The sequence below is a fragment of the Oratosquilla oratoria genome, chromosome 40 (genome assembly GCF_046742065.1).
Source record: "Oratosquilla oratoria isolate Oo_2021 chromosome 40, ASM4674206v1, whole genome shotgun sequence".
NCBI lineage: Eukaryota > Metazoa > Arthropoda > Malacostraca > Stomatopoda > Squillidae > Oratosquilla > Oratosquilla oratoria.
The window spans coordinates 33,808,258-33,814,678 of record NC_134816.1 but is presented as its reverse complement, the minus strand read 5'-3'; positions in this window follow the sequence as shown (position 1 = coordinate 33,814,678).

Below are 6,421 nucleotides of genomic sequence, written 5' to 3'. Positions count from 1 at the left end.
CGTCACACACATATCATCCATCACTACATGACAACTTAAATGACAACCGATAAATAAATGCATAAATAGATAATTAAATAACATCGGGCAACTAAAAAGTTACACAGCCGATAAAGAAATCATAAATCGGGCAAACTTAAATGTTGGTCGACTGCAACAAGTCTGACATCACAGATCAGACAAAAGGTTACAACTGCCGATCACGAGTCCAGCACGTGATCCAAGACCTAATGTAATAATGAAATAAATCTTTTAATGATGGGCTGATAATACGTACCTTTCAATTTAATTATTCTAAAAATCAAATAAACATTAAAATTATTGTCTTCATAGTGTCGACATTTTTTTCTTCTTCTTTTTTTGTAAGAAAATCATTTCCTGGAGGGGATAACGTTGTTACATACATACAGAAATCCTCTACGTGAAAAAAAATAAACACATTAGATATATAAATAATCAAAAATAAAGTAAATAGCTTCATAATAACAATACGATAGACTAAGAAAACAAAAAACAATCATACGACAGGGAAGTGGCAACAACGAGTCGACTGCAAAACGACGCGACGCCATGATGCCAATGTAGGGCATCGCTTGAATCCTCCGTAAGCAAAGTCCAAGAACAATGCAGTGTTCTGGGTCCGCAGGGAGGAGCAAAGATAAGAGGGTGGAGGGGAATGGAGTATGTTAGGGATGGAATGGGCGGGAGTAGATTTTATGCCTTTGTTTTTTGGGCTCCCTTAAAAAAAAAAAAAAAAAAAAAAAAATCGTAGGCCACATACTATACCGGCACCTATATTGCTTTAATAGTTTGGGAGCGCTAACCGCGGCCAAACTAAAGCGGAACGCACCGAGGAACGCACCAAGGAACGCGCCCAGTTCTGCATTTAACAATATAGTGTGTCGCGTGGTGGGTAGTTTTCGTTCGTGTTTCAGTGATCTTTACCAGATCTAGATGTCCTAGCATGTAGGGCCAAGGTTACAGACGACCTCAAGACCTCGGTGAGAGGTGAGGGGGAGAAGACAGCTAAACTCCTCCTGGCGTAAGCTCCCCCTTCACCCCCCACCCCCACCCCACGGTGGCCCTGGGTCTCTATATTTCCTTCCCGTCTCGCACTCCAAGTCTGTGTGTCTTCCTCCAAAATTCCCGAGGGTGAGCTTACGTGTTGTAGAGGACGATGTCCGGGTACCAGATCTCGTCGAAGGGCACCCGGATGACAGTTGTGTCATTGTAGTTGCTAGGGTCCCACTGGAGATGGTAATCGACCCACCGGAGGATGACCTCCGTGTTCACTTGCATCTTCTCCTCCCGGATGTGCTTCCGAAGTCAGGTCGAGGATCGAGGAAGGGAAGGACGACAACGATGATCATAAGGATAATGACAATAATGATGATAATACATACATCTACCAAAGGCTTTCCCACGCCCACCTTACAAGGGAGGTAGCCATGATGATAATAATAGTGATAATGATCATGATGATGATAATGATAATAATGATGATAATACATACATCTACCAAAGGCTTTTTCCCCTTTCAAGGGAGGTAGCCATGATAATGATATGATGATGATGATCATAATGATAATGGTAATACTGATGATGGTAAACAAACAGATGGATAATAATGATTTGTAAAATAAATACAGATATATAATAATGAATGAATAGATCATATTAAACAAATGGCAGGCATTACAGCATCTTGCATAGGTGTTTATCTAAATGAATCTTAAAACTTTGAACTGTATTACATTACACTGGCCCTGCAGGAAGTTTATTCCATTCATTAACTACACGGTTGGCGAAGTTGTGTCTAACCACTTCCAAATTAAATCTACTCCCTGACAATTTGAGATCTTTATTTTTTGTCTGATTCGCATTCAGTGTGAATATTTCGTCACTTTTTTATTGTCAATTCCCCTTAGAATCTTAAAGGACTGTATCAAATCACCCCCGAGTCTACGCTTTTTTAGGGAAAATAGATCCATATGTTTTAGTCGATTTTCGTATGATTTATTTTTTATTTATGGAATCAGTTTTGTGGCTCTCCGTTGTACTTTTTCCAGTCTGTGAATGTCTTTAATGAGATTCGGTGAACATACGGATGCAGCATATTCCAAATGAGGACAAACTAACGTTTTATATAGCTTGTTAAGATAGACAGACTTTTAAAATCAAAAGATCGCGCAATCAGTTCTAGAATCTTATTTGCTTTCTTTGAGACGGAAATACACTGCTTAGATGATTTGAGATCATTACTGATAATTTTGCCGAAATCCTTTTTACTCTCCATTTTTGTTAATGTATTTCCAAATAACTTGTAATCGTACTTATTATTATTATTACCTATGTGCATAATCTCATATTTACTTAGGTTAGATTTCATTAGCCACTTTTCAGACCATTGCTGTACTTTATCTAATTTTTCTTGAATATCTAATTGGTTCAAGTGATCATTTGCCATTCCACAGTTTTGTATCATCAGCAAATTTGGAGACAATAAATTTCAGTCCATGGTCTATATCATTTATAAAAACTATGAATAGAAGTGGTCCAAGTGTGTGTGTGTTTGTGTGTGTGTGTGTGTTTATTTATTTGTTATTGTCTGTTGTTTGTTAATTATTATTTCTTGAATTATCATTTATTATTATTTATCTGTCAATTTATCATTATTTACTGTTTACCAGTTCGTTTATTGTTTAACTTTACCTATTTATTTACTTAATTATTATACGTACGAACACATACACGCACGTAGACACACATGCGCACGCGCACACACACACACATATATATACACAGATACACACACACATACATACACACACACACGTACGAACGCATACACACACACACACGCACACACACACACACGTACACACACACGTACGAACACATACACACGCGCGCACACACACACACATATATATACACACATACATACATACACACACGCGCGCACACACACACACATATATATACACATAGATACACACATACATACATACACACACGCACACACACACACACGCGCGCGCGCGAGCGTACGAACGGATATACACGCACGCACACACACACACATATATATATATATATATATATATATATATATATATATATATATATATATATATGCAATAAAAAACTAGGAGCGTGCGTTCACAAATGCGTAAGTAACCACTAGGAAAAGTAAACTAACGAAGCAGAGCGCTTTCGTATAATTACATCTTCAGTGCAGATACAAAGAAGGAATTGTAAAATGAAGAAACAAGGTACAGAATATATGACTGAGTGATACATAGTGAAAAGGGCATTCGGAGAGGTAGTGGAAGAAATACACGTGACGGACGTTTGAATCGTCCTGGTAACCAACAAGTATGGGACAACTGCTCATAATTTATATTACAATTTAAATAATTTTGAAATTTCATCAGAAATATAACTATCTAATTTGTACAAACCTTGATTTGATCAAACTGCATTCAATTAAATTTCTTTCTGTTATGTTGTTGTATGTGATGACTTTAGCGTTATCCCAGTCAACTGGGTGGTTAAAATGGTTCATGTGGTTGAATATGCCGTTAGATTGGTTTCCCTCTCTAACGTAGCCTATTTCTTGTGTTGATTGATTCGTGTTTTGAGTGTTTCAGCAGTCTGACCAACATAAAACTGATTACATGATTTACAAGTTATTTTGTACACACTCCCTTTATCACTATTAACAGAATTATTTATGAGCAATTGTCTTACAGTGTTCTTATTGTTAAAAATTACATTAATGTTGAATTTACTTAACATATTTGGAATGTTTTGCAGGTTCTCTTGGTACGGTAGAATTAGTAAGTTATTCATATTGAAAGTTTGAGTTGACCTAAGGTTACGAAATGTCCTTTTAGCACAATTGTAAGCTGTGTCAAGAACATGTGTGGGGTATTGTAGCTTAGTACCAATATCGTAAATACATCTTATTTCATCATTGATGTACTCTGGGCTGCAAATGCGTAGGGCCCTGAGGAACATCGAAGAAAAAAAAAACAATATACAAAATACCTTGTAAATCATGTAATCAGTTTTATGTTGGTCAGACTGCTAAAACACGAATCAATCAACACAAGAAATACGTTATTATTTAATATGTACCTGTTTGTTTATTATTTAAGTATACCTATGCATTTATTTATTTTATCTATTATTATTTATATTTTTATATATATTCTTAATTAGTTAATTTATTTATTTATCCATTTTTATTATTATTATATATTTTTTTTCGCTTCCGACCTAGTTATGGACCAAAAGGTCTCCTGTCGGCATGTTCCACCTTTGTAATCCCTTGTAAATTAGAAGCTCTATGTTATCACCAGCATTTTTTTTTTTTTTTGGATCCACATTAGTGATAATATAATTTCACCAATGAATCTTTTTGTTGATGTTGCCTAGATCATGAAGACAGTAAAAGATGAAGAATGGGTAAAGGTTCTTACTTCTAGAAAGGTCTAGACAAGATTCAAAAGCTAAAGGTGAAGTTTATTACAGAAAATGCTAAACGTTGGGAATTATAAAAGCAAGAACATATCACTTTGCGATAACATAGGAAATGAAACATAAAAAAAAAAAAAAACAAGGTAACGGACTTTGGAATGTTGATAATGAAAGAATCGTTACAAAGAAAAGATAATTATAGTAATAATAGAAAATAATACAATAATGAATAAGATGACAAAACGGGGAGACATAAAATATTGACGAACTTAAGTATGGCGCATCACTACATGGACGAAGAACTGACGATAAAATAGAATACAATTTGATTCTTCCTAGATTAGAGTATTATACAATGGGGAAAGGGCAGGTGAGGGGTGGGGAGGCGACGTGTCGTCGACACAGAAGACTCCGCAACACCCGGAAAAAAAAAATCACCCACGAAAAACAAAGAAAAAAAAATCTTCAGGAAATATTTCGTCACAAACGGACGAGAACGCGATGCTGTGCAATCGGGCAGGTGATGCATGATGGAGCATCACGGGGCCGCCTGATCGATAGGTGGGGGGTGGCGGGGGGGTGGGTTGGGGGGTGAGATGTTTGTGTGGCAATTGGCTCACACCAAGAAACTCTTAGTGGTGTTACTAAAACAGTCACGGAACTCCAATTTGCTGACGACATGGCCGCCCTAACCAACATTAAAAAAAAAAAAACATCATTGCAGAACTTCACAAATGCCTACAAAAAATTTAAACTCAAAGTAGATGAAGCAAATACCAATATTCTTGCACAATATCCACCTAATGAACACGAAAATGGACAAGTCAACATCAAGAAATCGGAAAAAGTAGGCGAGTTTGAATACCTGCACAGCATCTTGTCGACATCAGGAACAGGCGAGGATGTAGATAACCAAAGATTGCACAGCGGAGAATGGAGAGATTAATGATGGGAATAACGCTGAGAGACCGAAAGAGAGCAAGTTGGGTGAGAGAGCAGATTAGAAATATATTGTGGAGACGGTGAAAGAGAGGAAGTGGAATTGGGCAGGCAAGTTAGTGCGAAGGACTGATGAGCGATGGAACAAGTGTGTTACTGAGTGGACGCCGCGAGATGGGAAGCGTGGAAGAGGGAGACCAGACAGAAGGTGGAGAGACGAGATCGACAAGTTTGCAGGAGTGACGTGGCAGAGTATGAAGCGGTCGTGTGAATCGTGGAATGCTATGAAGGAGGCCTTTGTTCAGCAGTGGACTCAGGATGGCTGATTTGATTTGATCCAAGCTGCTTGTGGTAAGCTAACAAAAAGTTTTCAAGAACCGAATTTTGAAAATTTGCTCCAAAACCATAGTATACCAAGCAAATAGTAATCACTACGTTATTGTACTGAACTACATCTGCGTTTAGATAGGACACGTCTCGTATTGAGGGTGAGGACCGATTATCACAAATGATATATATATATATATATATATATATATATATATATATATATATATATATATATATATATAATGTCATTATCATTGTTATTTTTAATATCTAAATTTTCATTATCATCACTATTATTATTATTGTTATTATCAAATATTTAGATTTTCATTTTTATCATCATTGTTGTTTTTATTATTATTGTTATTATTATTATTATTCTTTTCAATGCTTTCGTGAACGGGACTTTGTGTGAAGATTAATATCATTATATTGATTCATATATTTGATTTAACCCAACCCAACCATTACCTTCTCTATTGGGATCAAACCAATGGGCCTCCACAATTATCCTTTATGCCATTACGAACTACAGTATACTTTTTATTCATTTGACAGCCCAATGTAGAACCTCCGGCACAGTATCAGACCAAGTGGATCTGCAAGAAAGAGACACCAGAGGGCAAAGAAGTAAGTAAATACAATGTTTTTACTAAGTTGGTGGTGT